At 38.7% G+C, this 20,582-nt stretch overlaps 1 protein-coding gene across 1 annotated transcript in view; it reads left to right on the top strand.

Moving 5' to 3' along the window:
- Window positions 1-20,582, top strand: part of MTMR8 (myotubularin related protein 8) — a 147,257-nt gene that overhangs the window by 110,368 nt on the left and 16,307 nt on the right. The window lies entirely within an intron of this gene.

Raw genomic sequence — 20,582 nt, 5'->3', positions numbered from 1 at the left:
TTGCTGAAGCTAGGACTTCTAATGCTATGTTGAATAACTGTGGTGAGAGTGGACATCCCTGTTGTGTTCATGACCTTAGGGGGAAACTTGTCAGTTTTTCCCCATTGATGATGATATTAGCAGTGGGTCTGTCATATATGGCTTTTAACATCTTCAGGTATGATCCTTTTATCCCTACTTTCTTGAGGATTTTTATCAAGAACGGATACAGTATTTTATTAAATGCTTTATCTGCATCTGTTGAGAAGATCATGTAGTTCTTGTCCTTTCTTTTATTGACATGATTAATCACTTTGATTGTTTTGTGGATATTGAACCAGCCCTGCATCCCAGGTATAAATCCCACTTGGTCATGGTGAATAATTATTTTAATGTGTTGTTGAATGCAGCTGGCTAGTATCTTGTTGGGAATTTTTGCATCCATGTTCATCAGGGAAATTGGTCTGTAGTTCTCCTTTTTAGTAGGGTCTGTGGTTTCGGAATCAAGGTAATACTGGCTTCATAGAATGAGTTTGCGTGTTTTAGTTTTATTTCTATTTTTGGGACAGCTTCAAAAGTATAAATATTAACTCTTCTTTAAATGATAGAATTGGTAGAATTCCCCTGGAAAGCCATTCCACCCAGGACTCCACTTTTTTGGGAGATTTTTTATTACAAATTCAATTTATTTACTGGTAATGGGATTGTTCAAATTTTCTATTTCTTCTTGTTTCAGTTTTGGTAGTTCATATGTTTCCAGGAATTTGTCCATTTCTTCCATATTGCCCAATTTATTGGCATATTGGCTCGTAATATTCTGTTATTGTTTGCATTTCTGTATTGTTGGTTGTGGTGTCTCCTCTTTCATTCTTGATTTATTTACTTGGGTACTTTCATTTTTATTTCTGATCAAACTGACTAGGGGTTTATCAATTTTGTGAATTATTTCAAAGAACCAGGCCTGTTTTCATTGATCTGGTCTTTTTTTTTTTTTTTTTTTTTGGTTTATTTCTATAGCATTGATTTCCACTCTAAAGTTTATTATTTCCCATATTCTGCTGGCTTTGGGTTTTATTTTCTGTTATCTTTCCAGATCTTTAAGGTGTAAGGTTAGGTTACATATCTTAGACCTTTATTCCTTCTTTAGGAAGGCCTGGATTGCTATATACTTCCCTCTTATGACCGCCTTTGCTGTATCCCAGAGATTTGGCACTATGGTGTTATCATTTTCATTGGCTTTCATGTCCTTTTCAATTTCCTTTTAACTTCTTGGTTAGCCCACTCATTTTTAGTAGGATGTTCTTTCGTCTCCAAGTGTTTGTTGTCTTTCCAATTATTTTCTTGTGGTTGATTTTGAGTTTCATAGAGTTGTGGTCTGAAATTATGCACAGTATGATCTCAAACTTTTTGTACTTGTTGAGGGCTGATTTGTGTCCCAGTATGTGATATACTCTGGAGAATGTTCCATGAACACTCAAGAAGAATGTGTATTCTGCTACTTTAAGATGAAATGTTCTGAATATATCTGTTTAGTCCATCTGGTCCAGTGTGTCATTCAAAGGCCTTGTTTCTTTATTTTCTGTTTAGATGGTCTGCCCATTACTGTAAGTGGGGTGTTCAAGTCCCTTACTATTATGGTATTATTATCAAAGAGTTTCTGTATGTTTGCGATTAACTGAATTATATATTTGGGTCCCACCACATTTGGAACATATATGTTTACAATGCTTGGAACTTTTTGGTGCACAGACCCTCTAATTGTGATATTATGCCTTTCTTCGTATCCTGTTATAGTCTTTATTTTAAAATCTAGATTTCCTGATATAAGTATGGCTACTCTGGCCTTATTTTGGCGACCATTAACATGCTACATGGTACTCCATCCCCTTGCTTTCAATCTGTAGGTGTCTTTAGGTCTAAAATGTATCTCTTGTAAACAGCATGTAGATGTATTTTGTTTTTTTGTTTAATCCATTCTATTACTCTTTGTCTTTTGATTGCAGCTTTTAGTCCATTGACATTTAGAGTGAGTACTGAAAGATATGAATTTATGGCCATTATATTGCCTACAGAGTTGGAGTTTCCCTCCCAGGGAGTTGGTGCTCCCTGGGCCTTTCTAGTCTTTTGCTTTTGGTCTGTTTTGTTTCATCTTTTCTCCCCTCAGAGAGTCCCCCTTAAAATTCCTTGTGGGCCTGGTTTAGTGGTCATGAACTCGTTTAATTTTTGTCTGTCTGGGAAACTCTTTATCTCTATTTTGAACAACAGCCTGGCTAGGTAAAGAATTTGTGCCTGCATACTTTGCCGATTGAGTACACTGAATATGAATATATCCTGCTACTCCTTTCTGCCCTGTCAAGTTTCTGTGGATAGGTCTGCCGCAAACCTTATCTGTCTTCACTTGCAGGTTAAGGACTGTTTTTCCCTCTTACTGCTCTCATTATTCTTTCCTTCTCTGTGTATTTTGTGAATTTGACTATGATATGCCTTGTTAGTGGTCAGTTTTTGTTGAATCTAATGGGAGTTTTGTGTGCTTCCTGGATTGTGATGTCTGTGTCTTTCCCCAGGTTAGGAAAGTTTTCAGCTATGATTTGCTCACATCAACCTCTACCCCTTTCCTCTCTCTTCATCCTCTGGACCCCTATGATTTGGATGTTCTTCCTTTATAATGAGTCACCGAGTTCTCTCCTATATCGTGCTCTTTTGCCCTACTTTCTCTCTCTTTTTTTTCTGCTTCATTATTCTCATAAGTTTATAGTCTACATCACTGATTCTCTGCTCTGCTTCATCTATCCTTGCTGCCATGACATCCACTCAGAATTACAGCTCAGTTATACCATTTTTAATTTTGTCCTGACTAGATTTTACTTCTTTTATTTCCTATCTATGCAGAAAGACATTCTATGCTTTTGATTCAACCCCACTTAGTATTTTATTTTCATGATTCTAAATTCTGGTTCAGACATCTTGCTTGTATCTATATGATTAAGTCCCTGGCTATCATAGCTTCCTGTTGTTTCTTTTGGGGTGAATTTCTTCATTTTGTCATTTTGGAGGATGAAAAACACTTAATAATACTAAAAAAAATTAAATTTAAAAACTAAAAAGAACACAAAAAATCAAATAAAGGATGGTAGATCCTAGGTGTGTTTTGGTCAGTTGTTGAAAGAAGCTTTATAGAATCAAGGAAAAAAAGGGGAAAGAAAGAAAAGAAAAAAGGGGAAAAAGGAAAATATTTGAACATTTTTTAAAAAAATAACTACAATAAAATAGGATAAAATGAAATGATGAAAGTACGCTAGAATTTAAAAAAATAGAAAGAAGTAAAAAACATAGTAGAAAAAATTAAGAAAAATATTTTTTAGGGAATCAATGAGGCTGAGTTGGCAGAAGGCCAAGAAGAGGGCCTGGAATTTATAATCAAGGCTGAAGTGACTGGAGCCAAGTAGACACTAGCTCAAGGAACAAATCAAAGCACACCTTTGTTTTGAGGGTCCAAAATATCACTACGAGTAGAGAAATAAAACAACCAAAATCACAACAAAAGAGAGCAAAAAACACCTCCTGAATGGCCAGTCCCTGGACAGTGTATGAACCCCCTTTACTATAGCAGTGTTTGCAGGTGCAGAGCACATAACAAGATTTTTACACTCATAAGGGACAGAAAACTAGCCAAAATGTTAAAACAGAAGAATTCCCCCCAAAAGAATTTCCAGGAAGAAGTAACAGCTAAAGAATTGATGAAAACAAATATAAGCCATACAACTGAACAAGAATTTATAATAACATAACATTAATCGCTGGGCTTGAAAAAGGCATAGAAGACAGCAGAGAATCTACTACTGCAGAGATAAAGGAGCTAACAAATAATAATAATAATTTTAAAAAATATATAAATGAAGTGGAAAATAAAATGGAGGGAGCCACAGCACAGACTGAAGAGGCAGAGGGGAGAATAGCTGAATTAGAAGATTAAATTATGGAAAAAGAGGAAGCTGAGAAAGAGAGAGATAAAAAAAATCACAGGATCAAGAGGGGAGAATTAGAGAACTAAGTGATGCATTTAAATGGAACAATATCTGTATCACAGGAATTCTAGAGGAAGATGAAGAGAGTGAAAGGGGCTGAAGGTATACTTGAACAAATCATAGCTGAGAATTTCATCAACCTGGGGAAGGAAACAGACATTGAAATCCAAGAGGCACAGAGAACTCCCTTTAGACTTAACCTGAATTGATCTTCTGCACAACATATCATAATGACACTGGCACAATACAAGGCTGAAGAGAGAATTCTGAAAGCAGCTAGGGATAAATAACCCTTAACATACAAGGGTAGACACACAAGGGTAGTAGCAGACCTATCGACTGAAAATCATCAGGCCAGAAAGTAATGACAGGAAATCTTCAATGTGATGAATGGAAAAAAAATGTACAGCCAAGAATCCTTTATCCAGAAACCCTGTCATTCAGAATAGAAGGAAAGATAAAGGTTTTTCCCAAACAAAAGCTGAAGGAATTCATCACCACTAAAGCAGCCTTTCAAGAGATCCTAAGGGGGATTCTGTGAGGTAAGAGTTGGAAGTACTACAAAATACCAGAGGCATCACTACAAGCATGAAACCTACAGATAACACAATGACTCTAAACCCATATCTTTCACTGATAACACTGAATGTAAATGGAATAAATGCTCCAATCTAAAGACATAGGGTATCAGAATGGGTAAAAAAAAAAAAAGACCCATCTATTTGCTGTCTACAAGAGACTCATTTCAGACCTGAGGACACTTTCAGATTGAAAGTGAGGGGATGGAGAACTATCTATCATACTACTGGAAGTCAAAAGAAAGCTGGAGTAGTCATACTTATATCACACAAACTAGACTTTAAATTAAAGGCTGTAACAAGAGACAAAGAAGAGCATTATATAATAATTACAGGGTCTATCGATCAGGAAGAGCTAACAATTATAAATGTCTATGCAAGGAATTTGGGAGCACCCAAATATTTAAAACAATCACAAACATAAGCAATATTATGGATAAGAATGTGGTAATTGCAGTGAACTTTAATACTCTACTTACAGCAATGGACAGATCATCTAGACACAATCATTAAAGAAACAATGGCCCTGAATGATGCATTGCACCAGATGGACTTGACAGATGTATTTAGAACTCTACATCCTAAAGCAGCAGAATATGCTTTCTTCTAAAGTGCACATGTAACATTCTCTAAGATAGATCACATACTGGGTCAGCAAACAGCCCTCAAGAATATGAAAGAGTTGAGATGATACCATGCACACTTTTAGATCTTAATGCTGTGAAATTTGAAGTCAACCACAGGAAAAAGTCTGGAAAACCTCCAAAAGCATGGAAGTTAAGGAACATCCTAGTAAAGAACGAATGGGCCAACCAGGCAATTAGAGAAGAAATTAAAGGGTATATGAAATCAAATAAAAATGAAAATACAACAATCCAAACCCTTTGGGATGCAGCAAAGGCATTCCTAAGAGGAAAATACATTGCAATCCAGGCCTATCTCAAGAAACAAGAAAAATCCCAAATATAAAATCTAACAGCATTCCTAAATGAAATAGAAGCAGAATAGCAAAGACAACCCAAACCCAGCAGAAGAGAAATAATAAAGATCAGATAAAAAATAAACAATATAGAATCCAAAAAAAAGTAGAAAAGATCAATGAAACCAAGAGTTGTTTTTTTGAAAAATAACTAAAATTAATAAACCTCTAGCCAGACTTCTCAAAAAAAAAAGAGAGAGGACTCAAATAGATAAAATAACTAAGGAAAATGGATTTATTACAACCAATCCCTCAGAAATACAAACAATTATCAGGGAATACTATGAAAAATCATATGTCAAGAAAATGGACAACCTGGAAGAAATGGACAAATTCCTAAACACCCACACAATACCAAAACTCAGACAGGAAAATATAGAAAATTTGAACAGACCCGGAAGTAGTGAAGAAATTGTAACAGTTATCAAAAATCTCCCAACAAATAAGAGTCCTGTACCAGAGGGCTTCCCTGGGGAAATCTACCAGACATTTAAAGCAGAGTTAATACCTATCCTCCTCAAGCTGTTCCAAACTGAAAATGGAACGAAAACTTCTGTACTCATTCTATGAAGCCAGCAATACTTTGATTTCCAAACCAGATTGAGACCCAGAAAAAGAAAAAAAAAAAAAAAAACAGAATTACAGGTCAATATCCCTAACGAATATGGATGCAAAAATTGTCAACAAGATACTAGTGAATCAAGCTAGATTCATTACTCATTACGATCGAGTAGGATTCATTCTTGGGCTGTAGGGCTGATTCAATATTCGCAAATCAATCAATGTGATACATCACATTAATAAAATAAAAGTTCAGAACCATATGATCCTGTCAATAGATGCAGAAAAAGCATTTAACAAAATACAGCATATTTTCTTGATGAAAAACCTCAAGAAAGTCGGGATAGAAGGAACATACTTAAACCTCACAGAAGCAACTTATGAAAAGCCCAGAGCTAATATCAACCATTATGTTGATATTATATGTTGATTTCCCCATTATGGGAAAAACTGAGAGCTTTCCACCTGAGATCAGGAACACGACACGGATGTCCACTCTCACCCCTGTTTTTTAACATAGTATTGGAAATCCTAGCATGAGTAATCAGACAACAAAATGAAATAAAAGGCATCAAAATTGACAAAGATGAAGTGAAACTTTCACTTTTCATGGAAGACATGATACTCATGTATCTCCTAGAATGGATACACGAATTCTCACAGTCGCAGGGTACAAAATTAATGTACAGAAATATGTTGAATTTTTATACACTAATAATGAAGCAACAGAAAGAGAAATGAATAAACTGATCCCATTACCAATTGCACACAGAACCATAAAATACCTAGGAATAAACCTAACCAAAGATGTAAAAGATCTGTATGCTGAAAACTATAGAAAGCTTATGAAGGAAATTGAAGAAGATACAAAGAAATGGAAAAGCATTCCATCACATGGATTGGAAGAATAAATATTGTTAAAATGTCAATACTATCCAAAGCAATCTACACATTCAATGCAATACCAATCAGGAGTGACATTGTGGAAGATGGCGGTGTTGGAGGATGCTGGGCTCACCGTGTCCTACTGATCACTTAGATTCCACCCACATTGGCCAAAATAACCGCAAGACGACTAGCAGAACGAATTCCCCGGAGCCAAGCATAGACAAGAGGCCCACAGAAGAGGGTAGGAAGGGCGGAGAGGTGGTGTGCACTACAAGGACTGGCATTAGGGAGCTGGGGAGGTGGAGGGGCAGCCTGCCCTGCAAGGCAGAGCCACAGAGTCTGGCTTCTAAAAGCAGAGGGGCCGGATGAGTGTGTTCTGACAGCAAGTGGGACTTAACATCTGGAATATTCTAACTCAACAGATCTGCTCAGAGAGCAGTAGGGCGAGAGGACAATGGGAGGGAGAGATGTTGAGCCCCGGAGGACAGAGCTCAGCTTGGTGGGGAACAAAGGCACTGGGAAGCGCCATCTCCCTTGCGCATACCCCAGCCAAAATCCCAAAGTGAATCAGTTCCCGTCACATAACTTGCTTGCACTGCACAAACACCCAATGCTGTGCTTCTGTGGATCCATCCCTCTATGGCTCTGCCTCCCTCCTGGTGCCGCAGGGCCCCTCCCAAAGCAGACCACCAAAGGCAAAGTGAGCTGAATCTGCCCCTCCTGCCACTGTGCACCTTGCACATCCACCCCAGGTAATACAACAGATGCCATTGAAGCAACACCACAAGCCTGGCAGTATGCAAGTAGCTCAGACAGGAGCCACACCACTCCACAGTGAGTCCTGCCTCTGGGAAAGGGGAAGATAAGGTACACACCAGTCTGACTGTGACCCCACTAACCAACGCACGTTACTCCAGACAGCACAGAGAAAGGGCGTACAGTTCTGCGCCACTCTAAGGACTATCCAAAATGACGAAACGGAAAAGTTCTCCTCAAAAGAAACTCCAGGAAGTAGTGACAACTAATGAACTGATAAAAAACGATTTAAACAATATAACAGAAAATGAATTTAAAATAATAGTCACAAAATTAATCGCTGGGCTTGAAAAAAGTATAGAGGACAGCAATCTATGGCTACAGAGATCAAGGGACTAAGAAACAATCAGGAGGAGCTAAAAAATGCTATAAATGAGCTGCAAAATAAAATGGAGGCGACCACAGCTCAGATTGAAGAGGCAGAGGAGAAAACAGGTGAATTAGAAGATAAAATTATGGAAAAAGAGGCAGCTGAGAAAGAGATAAAAAAAATCCAGGAGTATGAGGGGAGAATTAGAAAAATAAGTGATGTGATAGAACTCAATAATATATGCATAATTGAGATTCCAGGGAGGAAGAGAGAGAGAAAGGGTCTGAAGGTGTACTTGAACAAATCATAGCTGAGAACTTCCCTGATCTGGGGAAGGAAAAAGGCAATGAAATCCAAGAGTCACAGAGAACGCCCTTCAGACGTAACTTGAATCAATCTTCTGCATGACATATCATAGTGAAACTGGCAAAATACAAGGATAAAGAGAAAATTCTGAAAGCAGTTAGGGATTAACATGCTCTAACATATAAAGGGAGACCTATAAGACTAGTGACGGATCTATCTACTGAAACTGGGTGGGCCAGAAAGGAATGGCAAGAAAACTTCAATGTGATGAACAGAAAAAATATGTAGCTGAGAATACTTTATCCAGCAAGTCTGTCATTTAGAATAGAAGGAGAGATAAAGGTCTTCCCAAACAAACAAAAACTGAAGGAATTCATCACCACTAAACCAGCCCTACAAGAGATCCTAAAGGGAATTCTATGAGTGAAATGTTGCAAGGACCACAAAGTACCAGAGACATCACTACAAACATGAAACCTATAGACATCACAATGACTCAAAACCCATATCTTTCTATAATAACACTGAATGTAAATGGACTAAAGGCTCCAACTAAAAGACATAGGGTATCAGAATGGAAAAAAAAAAACAAGACCCATTTATTTGCTCTCTACAAGAGAATCATTTTAGACCTGAGGACACCTTCAGATTAAGAGTGAGGGGATGGAGAACTATCTATCATGCTACTGGAAGTCAAAAGAAAGCTGGAGTAGCCATACTTATATCAGACAAAATAGACTTTAAATTAAAGGCTGTAACAAGAGTTGTAATTATATAATAATTACAGGGCCTATACATCAGGAAGAGCTAACAATTATAAATGTCTATGTGCTGAATACGGGAGCCCCCAAATATGTAAAACAATTACTCACAAACATAACCTTATTGATAAGAATGTGGTAATTGTAGGGGACTTTAATACTCCACTTACAACAATGGATACCATCTAGACATAGGATCAATAAAGAAACAAGGGCCCTGAATGATACATTGGATCCGATGGACTTGACAGATCTATTTAGAACTCTGCATCCCAAAGCAACAGAATATACTTTCTTCTCGAGTGCACATGGATCATTCTCCAAGATAGATCATATACTGGGTCACAAAACAGCTCTTCATAAGTTTACAAGAATTGAAATTATACCATGCATACTTTCAGACCACAATGCTATGAAGCTTGAAATCAACCACAGGAAAAAGTCTGGAAAACCTCCAAAAGCACGGAGGTTGAAGAACACCCTACTAAAGAATGCATGGGCCAACCAGGCAATTAGAGAGGATATAAAAAAATATATGGAAACAAATGAAAATGAAAAGACAACAATCCAAACGCTTTGGGATGCAGCGAAGGCAGTCCTGAGAGGAAAACACATTGCAATCTAGTCCTATCTCAAGAAACAAGAAAAATCCCAAATACAAAATCTAACAGCACACCTAAAGGAAATACAAGCATAACAGCAAAGACAGCCTAAATCCAGCAGAAGAAGAGAAATAATAAAGACCAGAGCAGAAATAAACAATATAGAATCTAAAAAAAAAAAAAAAAAAAAAAGTAGAGGAGATCAATGAAACCAAGAGTTGGTTTTTTGGAAAAATAAACAAAATTGATAAACCACTAGCCAGGCTTCTCAAAAAGAAAAGGGAGAGGACCCAAATAGATAAAATCATGAATGAAAATGGAATTATTACAAGCAACCCCTCAGAAATACAAGCAATTATCAGGGAATACTATGAAACATTATATGCCAACAAACTGGACAACCTGGAAGAAATGGACAAATTCCCAAGCACCCACACACTTCCAAAACTCAATCAGGAGGAAATATAAAGCTTGAACAGACCCATAGCCAGGGAAGAAATTGAATCAGTTATCAAAAATCTCCCACGGGGCGCCTGGGTGGCTCAGTCGGTTAAGCGTCCAACTTCGGCAGGGGTCACAATCTCGCGGTCCGAGAGTTCGAGCCCTGCGTCGGCCTCTGGGCTGATGGCTCAGAGTCTGGAGCCTGCTTCCGATTCTGTGTCTCCCTCTCTCTCTGCCCCTCCCCCGTTCATGCTCTGTCTCTCTCTGTCTCAACAATAAATAAACGTTAAAAAATAAAAAAAAAAAAAATCTCCCAACAAATAAGAGTCCAGGACCAGATGGCTTCAACGGGGAATTCTACCATACATTTAAAGCAGAGATAATACCTATCCTTCTCAAGCTATTCCAAAAAATAGAAAGGGAAAGAAAACTTCCAGACTCATTCTATGAAGCCAGCATTACTTTCATTCCTAAACCAGAGACCCAGCAAAAAAAGATAACTACAGACCAATATCCCTGATGAATATGGATGCAAAAATTCTCAGTAAGATGCTAGCAAATCAAATTCAACAGCATATAAAAAGAATTTTTCACCATGATCAAGTGGGATTGATTCCTGAGTTGCAGGGCTGGTTTGAGATTCGCAAATCAATCAATGGGATACGTCACATTAATACAAGAAAGATAAGAACTATATGATCCTGTCAATCGATGCAGAAAAAGCATGTGACAAAATTCAGCATCGTTTTTTAATAAAAACCCTTGAGTAAGTCGGGATAGAAGGAACATATTTAAACATCATCAAAGCCATTTATGAAAAGCCCACAGCTAATATCATCAATGGGGAAAAACTGAGAGCTTTCTCCCTGAGATCAGGAATATGACAGGGATGTCCACTCTCACTGCTGTTGTTTAACATAGTGTTGGAAGTGCTAGCATCAGCAATCAGACTACAAAAGGAGATCAAAGGCATCAAAATTGGCAAAGATGAAGTTAAGCTTTCACTTTTTGCAGATGACATGATATTATACATGGAAAATCTGATAGACTCCACCAAAAATCTGCTAGAAATGATACATGAATTTATCAAAGTGGCAGGATACAAAATCAATGTACAGAAATCAGTTGCATTCTCATACACTAATTATGAAGCAACAGAAAGACAAATAAAGAAACTGATCCCATTCCCATTTGCGCCAAGAAGCATAAAATACCTAGGAATAAACCTAACCAAAGATGTAAAAGATCGGTATGCTGAAAACTATAGAAAGCTTATGAAGGAAATTGAAGAAGATATAAAGAAATGGGAAACCATTCCGTGCTCATGGATTGGAAGAACACATATTGTTAAAATGTCATTACTACCCAAAGCTATCTACATATTCAATGCAATCCCAATCAAAATCACACGAGCATTCTTCTTGAAACTAGAACAAGTAATCCTAAAATTTATATGGAACCACAAAAGGCCCTGATTAGCCAACGTAATTTTGAAGACCAAAGCAGGAGGCATCACAATCCCAGACTTTAGCCTCTACTACAAAGCTGTAATCCTCAAGACAGCATGGTATTGGCACAAAAACAGACACATCAACCAATGGAATACAATAGAAACCCCAGAATTAGACCCACAAAAGTATGGCCAACTCATCTTTGACAAAGCAGGAAAGAATATCCAACGGAAAAAAGACAGTGTCTTTAACAAATGGTGCTAGGAGGACTGGACAGCAACATGCAGAAAGATGAAACTGGACCACTTTCTTACACAATTCAAAAAAACAAACTCAAAACGGATAAAGGACCTGAATGTGAGACAGGAAACCATCAAAAGCCTAGAGGAGAAAGCAGGAAAAAACCTCTCTGACCTCAGCTGCAGCAATTTCTTACTTGACACATCCCCAAAGGCAAGGGAATTAAAAGCAAAAATGAACTATTGGGACCTCATGAAGATAAAAAGCTTCTGCACTGCAAAGTTAACAATCAAGAAAATAAAAGGCAACGAATGGAATGGGAAAAGATATTTGCAAATGACATATTGGACAAAGGGCTAGTATCCAAAATCTATAAAGATAAAGCACCAAACTCCACACCCAAAAAACACATAATCCAGTGAAGAAATGGGAAGAAAACATGAATAGACACTTCTCTAAAGAAGACATCCAGATTACCAACAGGCACATGAAAAGTAGCTCAACATCACTCCTCATCAGGGAAATACAAATCAAAACCACACTCAGATATCACTTCACGCCAATCAGAGTCGGTAAAATGAACAAATCGGGAGACCATAGATGCTGGAGAGGATGTGGAGAAACAGGAACCCTCTTGCACTCTTGATGGAAATGCAAACTGGTGCAGCCACTCTGGAAAACAGTGTGGAGGTTCCTCAAAAAATTAAAAATCGACCTACCCTGTGACCCAGCAATAGAACTGCTAGGAATTTACCCAAGGGATACAGGAGTACTGATGCGTAGAGGCACTTGTACCCCGATGTTTATAGCAGCACTCTCAACAATAGCCAAATTATGGAAAGAGCCTAAATGTCCATCAACTGATGAATGGATAAAGAAATTGTGGTTTATATACACAATGGAGTACTACGTGGCAATGAGAAAGAATGAAATATGGCCTTTTGTAACAACGTGGATGGAACTGGAGATGTTATTTTAAGTGAAATAAGTCATACAGAGAAAGACATATACCATATGTTTTCACTCTTATGTGGATCTTGAGAATCTTAACAGAAGTCCATGGGGGAGGAGAAGAAAAAAAGGTTAGAGAGGGAGAGTGCCAAAGCATAAGAGACTCTTAAAAACTGAGGACAAATTCTGGGTTGATGAGGGGTGGGAGGTAGGGGGGAGTGGGTGATGGGTATTGAGGAGGGCACCTTTTGGGATGAGCGCTGGGTGTTGTATGGACACCAATTTGACAATAAATTTCACATTTTAAAAGACGCAATACCAATCAAAATTGCACCAGCATTCTTCTCAAAGCTAGAACAAGCAATCCTAAATTTGTATGGAATCACAAAAGAACCCAAATAGCCAAAGTAGTATTGAAGAAGAAAACTAAAGCGGTCAGCATAACAATCCCAGACTTTAGCCTCTAGTATAAAACTCTAATCATCAAGACAGTATGGTAGTGGCACAAAAACAGACATGTAGACCAATGGAATAGAACAGGGAACGCAGAATTGGACCCACAAATGTATGGCCAACTAATCTTGGACAAAGCAGGAAAGAGTATCCAATGGAAAAATGACAGTCTTTTTAGAAGATGGTGCTGGAAAAACTGGACAGCAACATGCAGAAGAATGAAACTAGAACACTTGCTTACCCCATACACAAAAATGAACTCAAAATGGTTGAAGGACCTGAATGTGACACAGGAAACCATCAAAACACTAGAGGAGAAAGCAGGGAAAAACCTTTTTGACCTCAGGCACAGCAATTCCTTACTTTTCACTCTCCAAAGGCAAGGGAATTAAAAGCCAACATGAACTATTGGAACCTCATCAACATAAAAAGCTTCTCTAGTGCAAAGGAAACAATCACCAAAACTAAAAGGCAACCGACAGAATGGGAAAGATATTTGCAAATGATGTATTCGATAAAGAGCTAGTATCTAAAATCTATAAAGAACTCACCAAACTCCACACCCGAAAAACAAATAATCCAGTGAAGAAATGGGCAGAAGACATAAATGGACACTTCTCTAAAGAAGACATCCAGATTGCCAACAGCCACATGAAAAGATGCTCAATGTCACTCCTCATCAGGGAAATACAAATCAACAGTACACTCAGATACCACCTCACAGCAGTCAGAGTGGTAAAATGAACAAATCAGGTAACTATAGATTCTGGCGAGGACGTAGAGAAAAGGGACCCTCCTTACTGCTCGTGGGAATGCAAACTGGTGCAGCTGCTCTGGAAAACAGTGTGGAGGTTCCTCAAAAAATTAAAAATAGAATTATGCTATGACCCAGCAATAGCACTGCTAGGAATCTACCCAGAGGATACAAGAGTCCTGATGCATAGGGGCACTTGTACACTAATGTTTATAGTAGCACTTTCAATAGCCAAATTATGGAAAGAGCCTAAATGTCCATCAACTGATGAATGAAGATGTGGTTTATACATACAATGGAATACTACTTGGCAATGTGATAGAATGAAATCTGCCCATTTGCCACAATGGATGGAACTGGAGGTTACTCTGCAAAGTGAAATAAGCCAGGCAGTGAAAGACAGATACTATATATTTTCACTCATATGTGGATCTTAGGAAACTTAACATAAGACAATGGGGGAGGAGAAGGGGAAAAAAACGTCACAGAGGAGTGAGGGAAACCATAAGAGACTCTTAAGGAATGAGAACAAACTAAGGGTAGATGGGGGTGGGGAAGAGGAGAAAGTGGGTGATGGGCAGGGAGGAGGACACTTGTTGGGATGAGCACTGGGTATTGTATGGAAACCAATTTGACAATAATTTATATTTAAAAAAGAAAAATATTTTTTTATAAAAGTGCAAAATAAGTTTTTTCTCTTTATCTGAGAACAAAAAATGAAAAGAAAGGAAGAAAAATTGAATAGATGGATCAGCTAGAAAAAAGAAATACGATTGAAATTACATCCAGTGTCCCATAAACAGTCAAACTATGAAGCACTTTATAGTCTGTGAACTAAGTAGGCGTAGAGTCTTGTGGTGTTCCTTTAGAGCATGGTTGGTGCAGTTGGATGGGGTTTGGTGTAACAGCTCTGTTCTCCACTAGCTGGTGCTGCTTAGTTTACTGGGGTGGATCCTTGTTGATCATGTTCACTGTGTGTATGCCCATGCGTGGGAGGGGTGAAAATGGTGTCACTCAGCTACCCAATCTCTAGTATCAGAACTCTGTGCTCTCGTGGACCCACAATCAAGCACCCTTCATTTTTCTCTGGCTTCCGTCCACTCTGCACTTCTTCACTGTCCGAGACCAAGCTGTCAGCCTGCCAGTTGGCACCTCCCTCCTGAGTTTTATCTCAGATGGGGCTGTGTTTCCAAACCCCTCATTTCTGAGGGCCCTATGACTTTGACCCACTCAGACCCTCTGTGGGAGGGTCTCGCCAATCAATGGCTGGGTTCCTGCCTGACCCCAGGGATGTTCCCACAACTGCGCTGCTGCAGATGCCCAGAGACTGTGGCCAGATGCCAGCCTGCCCCAGAAAAAGTTCTCAAAATTGTGTAGCTGCAGCATTTCAGGGATTATGGTAAATCACAACACACATCCAGTGCCAGGCTTCACCCTTAACATCCTTGTTCTAACACCAGCAAACATGGCTGTTCTCTGCCTGTGGGGAGGCCACACAGCCTCTACCAAATGTCCTCTTAGCAGGGTAACTGCCTCTTCCCAGGTGGCCTGAGGACGCCTTGGACCTACCTTGCTGTCTCCTCCTGGGGACTCACCCTTCCCACCAGAGGTCTGCCAGCTATCCAGCCAGAGTTTCAGAATCTGTGCTCCCCTGTTTATAGAGTCTTAATGGTATTTAAACCCTCTCCTTTCTCCTTTCTCCCTTTCTTGTTAACCCTTATGGGTGTGTACACTCTTTCTCTTTCTCTCCAGCTGCTTTTGGGGGGAGTGCTTTTCCTGTACTCTTCCCCCCCTGTCTCTGTCCTTTGTCCACAAGCAAAAGCAGCTCCCTACCCTCTGCAGCTTCTCTCTCCCCCAGTTCTCCTCTCCATGCTGCATACCTGCTGAGTTCTGTGGTTTAAGTTGTACAGATTGTTGTGTTAATCCTCAGATCAGTTTTCTAGGTTTGCAAGATGGTTTGGTGTTGATCTAGTTGCATTTCAGGGACAAGAGCGAAAAAAAAGTTCCATGTTGTTCTGCCATCTTCATCTCTATGTATTTTTTTTTAATTTCCTCCTTGATTTCTTGGTTGGCCCTTTCATTGTTTAGTAGCATATTATTTATCCTTTATGTATTTGTGTTCTTTCCAGACTTCTTTGTGATTTATTTCTTGTTTCATACCACTGTAGTTGGAAAAGATGCATCGTATGATTTTAATATTTTTGAATACGTTAAGACTTGTTTTGTAGCCTAACGTGATCTGTTTTGGAGACTGTTCCATGTTCACTTGAAAAGAATGTGTATCCCACTGTTTGGGGATGGAATGTTATGAATATATCTTTTGTGTCCATCTGGTGCATTGTCTTCTTCAAAGCTTGTTTCCTTATTAAGTTTCTGTCTGGATGATCTATTGATTTAAGTGTGGTGCTAAAGTAGTCTACTATTATTGTATAACTGCCAATTTCTTCTTTTATGTCTTTTAATTGTTGCTTTTTGTGTTTAGCTCTTCCTATGTAGAGCAAATAAATACTTTGAATTTTTATACCCTCTTGTTTGATTGTTCCCTTTATCATATGTAGTGCCCTTCTTTGTCTCTTATTATAGTCTTTATTTTAAAACCTATTTTGTCTGCTACCCCAACTTTCTTTTTTCTTCCATTTGCATGATAAAATATTTTTCTATCCATTCATTTTCAATCAGAATGTATCTTTAGGTCTGAACTGAGTCTTTCTAGACAGCATTACAGGGTCTTTCTTTTTTTACTTATTCAGTTACCGTATTCTTTTGCTTGGAGCATTTAGTCTATTTAAATTCAAAGTAATTATTGATAAGTAAGTACTTACTGCAATTTTGTTACTCATTTTATGGTTGTTTTTGTAGTTCTTCTCTATTCCTTTTTTCATGTGCTCTCTTTCTTGTGGTTTTATGGCTTTCTTTAGTAATGTGCTTGGATTGCTTTCTATTTTTTTGTGTATCTATTATAGGTTTTTGATTTGTGTTTAACATTAGGTTTATATATAACATCTTATGCATATTGCAGTCTATTTTATGTTGATGGTCACTTAAATTTGAGCCCATTCCAAAAACACTCAAGTTTTACTCCCCCCCACACACATTTTATGTATATGATGTCATACTGTACATCCTTTTGTTTTGTGAATACCTTGACTGACTTTTATAGATATAATTGAATTTACTGTTTTTTTTTTTTTGTGCTTTAACTTCCACACTGTTTTTGTAGGTGATTAATCTATTAATTTTGTTCATTCACTCATGAAATTTTTTCCTTCCATAATTTTCTGACTCCTGATTATGGCCTTTTTTTTCCATTCAAAGAATTTCCATTAACGTTTCTTGCAATGTTGGTTTGGTGATGAACTCAACTTTTGTTTGTCTGGGATACTGTATCTCCCCTTCTATTATGAATGATAACCTTGCAGTGCATTTTAGGTTGCATTTTTTTTTCCTTTTAGCACTTTGGTAATATCATGCCACTCCCTTCTGGTTTTCAGCATTTCTGCTGAAAAAGCTGATAGCTTTATGAGGTTTCCCTTGTGTATAATTGTTTTCTCTCACTGCTTTTAAAATTCTATTACTACTTTTTACCATCTTAATTATGTGTCTTGCTATGGACCTCCATGGGCTGATACTTTTGGGAGCTCTCTGTTCTTCCTAGATCTGGACATCTATTTCCTTCCCCAGATTAGGAAAATTTTCGGCAATTATTTCATCAAATAAATATTCTGCCTTCTCATCTCTTCTCCTTCTTGGATCCCTAAAATGCCAAAGTTATTACACTTGATGATGTCAGTGAGTTCCCTTAATCTATTCTCATTTTTCAATTTTTATTTTTTAATAATTTCTTTTTAAGTTTATTTATTTTGAGAGAAAAATCGAATGCACATGCATGCAAGCAAGTCTGGAGAAGGGCAGAGATAGAAGGAGAGAGAAAATCCCAAGTAGGCTCCACACTACATGCAGAGCCAGATGTGGGGCTCGATCTCAAGAACTGTGAGATCATGACCTGAACCAAAATCAAGAGTTGGACACTTAACTGACTGAGCCGCCCAGGTGCCCCACCTATTCTCATTTTTTATTAATTTTTCCTTTTGCTCTTCAGCTTGGTTACTTTACATTACTCTGTCTTCCAGCTCACTGATCCATTCTTCTGCATCCTCTACTCTGATGTTGATTCTGTCTAGTGTATTTATTTCACTTATTGAGTTATTCATCTCTCACTAGTCTTTTTAAATATTTTCTATCTCTTTGTTGAAGTTCTTACTGAGATCTTTCAATTTTTCTGAAATCTAGTGGGTATCTTTATGACCATTGTTTTGAATTCTTTATCAGGCATATTGTCAATCTCCATTTCAATTAGTTCTTTTGCTGTGGTTTTGTCTTGTTCTTTGATTTGGGACATGTTTTTCTGTCGACTCATTTTTTTCTCTGTTTCCATGTATTAGGAAAGTCAGCTGCATCTCCTCATCTTGAAATTGTGGCCTTATGAAGAAGAGGTCCTGTGGTACTCTGTAGTGTAATGCCCCCTATTCACCAGAGCCAGTTCTTCAGGATATCTCTATGTGTATTTTGTGTACCCTACTGTTGTAGCTGATCTTCATTTGCCTTTAGTCCAGTTGGATGCAAAGGCCCACTTTGCCAGTTGTGGGCAAGATTTGGTACCTATGCTGTTAAGAGGCCAGTCTGGGGCCATTGCGAGCTTGTAGTTGGTTGGTGTCAGCAGTCAGAATAGATGACTACCCTCAGCCGCTCTTCTGGGACTTCAGTTGCACTGATCCTCAGGGGGCTCTCCCTCTGTTGTCCCCTGAGAGGTTTTTGTTGTTGGGTAGGGCCTAGATTCCAACCAGAGTCCTGTCCACAGTCTGTCTGTTGGGGCTGCAATATCATGGACCTGCAGGATGCTCTCACTGCCTTGTCCCCTGAGAGGTTTTCATTGGTCAGCAGACCAACAATCCAACCCAATGCCTACCCGTAGTCTGTCTGCTGGGCCTGCATTTGAACTATTGTGTCTGGTGGTTATGATCCCCTCTCCCCAGGGCTGGGAATTACTTTGGGGTGGCACCAGTCTTTGCCAAGGCTGCTTGCAGGATTTGTTTTGGCAAGAGTAGCTTTAGAGGATGCCTGAAGTGTAGGTTGGGTAGATGGGGTGGATCCACAGGGGAACTTGGAGGCAGGGTGCATGGTGTTAACAAGGTAGGTAGAGGGTTTTCCAGCTGGTTACTGCAAGTGTCTTGCTATCTGTTCTGGGTATGGGGAAGTAGGGAGAGAAAAATGGTGCCTGCCAGCTCTTCTGTTCTTGGAGGTGTCCCCGACTGATCCCTGCCCCTCTGGTGCATGTTGTGAGATTAGTAAATAAACCTCCATCATTTATACTCCAAGTGCTTTTCAAACTGCTTCTTCTATGCTACATTTATTATACTGGCTCTTTAAGGGCAAAGACTCTGGTTCCTAAAGCCCTTCAGCTTTCCCAGAGCTAAGCCTGCTGATTTTTAAACTACCTGGAGTTAAGCCTCACTGATTGTAAACACTTGAGAAGTTAAGCACCACTGTTTTTCAAAGCCAAATGTTTTTGGGACCTCATTTCCCAGTTCAGGTTCCCTATGTCTGGAGTGCCTGGTGTGGTGTCTGCTCCTCTCTCTTCTCTATTCTTGTGATATCTCTCCTTTTTGTAGTTAGTCTCACCAGGAGCTTGGTTCTCCACAACATCTCTGCCCCTCCTACCCCTTCCAATGTGGCCTTTTCTCTATGAATAACAGTGTAAAATCTGTTCTGCCAGTCTTCAAGTCACTCTCTGGGTTAGTTGCACTGATGTGGCTGTTATCTAGTTGTGCCCATGGGACGAGGTAAGCTTAGGATCTTCCTACTTTGCCACCTTCCCAGAAGACTTTTCCTGTTGAGAGCTTTAGAAAGGTAGTACAAATGTAAAGTTGAAATATGCAGAATACAAAAAAAAAAATACAAAATGGAAAGTTTAAAAGACTCCCCTAGCCATCTACCCATTCATTTCCTTTCTTCAAAGGTTATCACGATTATGTGTGTGTATGTGTGTGTGTGTGTGTGTGTGTGTGTGTGTGTGTGATTTTCTAATTTCCAAAAAAAATGAAACTGGTATGCTTATACCCTACAACTGGAGCTCCTGACTCGAGTCCATGAAACTATAAGTGTCCTCAGGTACCTTTGGGGGAATCTATGAAGCCCTTGATATTATACCTAAAACTGTATGTGTGTTGTCTCATGTACACACATGTGCATACATGCATTTTTCTGAGAAGAAAGCTCATTATTTTCTTCAGATTTTCAAGGTGGTCTATGCCCCCCCCCAAGGTTAAGAATCACCATTGTAAAGTATCATTGAGTCATTGTGTTATTCCTGAAAGTGAAAATATCCATTGGAGATAGCGTGAGGTATTAGGTGATAGAACTTGGTATTAAGAGGCAGGGTCAGATCTCAGCTCTAGCATTTCTACAATGTGTGAATTTTAGTCTTATT

The sequence above is a fragment of the Leopardus geoffroyi genome, chromosome X (genome assembly GCF_018350155.1).
Source record: "Leopardus geoffroyi isolate Oge1 chromosome X, O.geoffroyi_Oge1_pat1.0, whole genome shotgun sequence".
Taxonomy (NCBI): Eukaryota; Metazoa; Chordata; class Mammalia; order Carnivora; family Felidae; genus Leopardus; species Leopardus geoffroyi.
The sequence above is the reverse complement of the archived record's forward strand: the minus strand, read 5'-3'. Positions and strand labels throughout refer to the sequence as shown.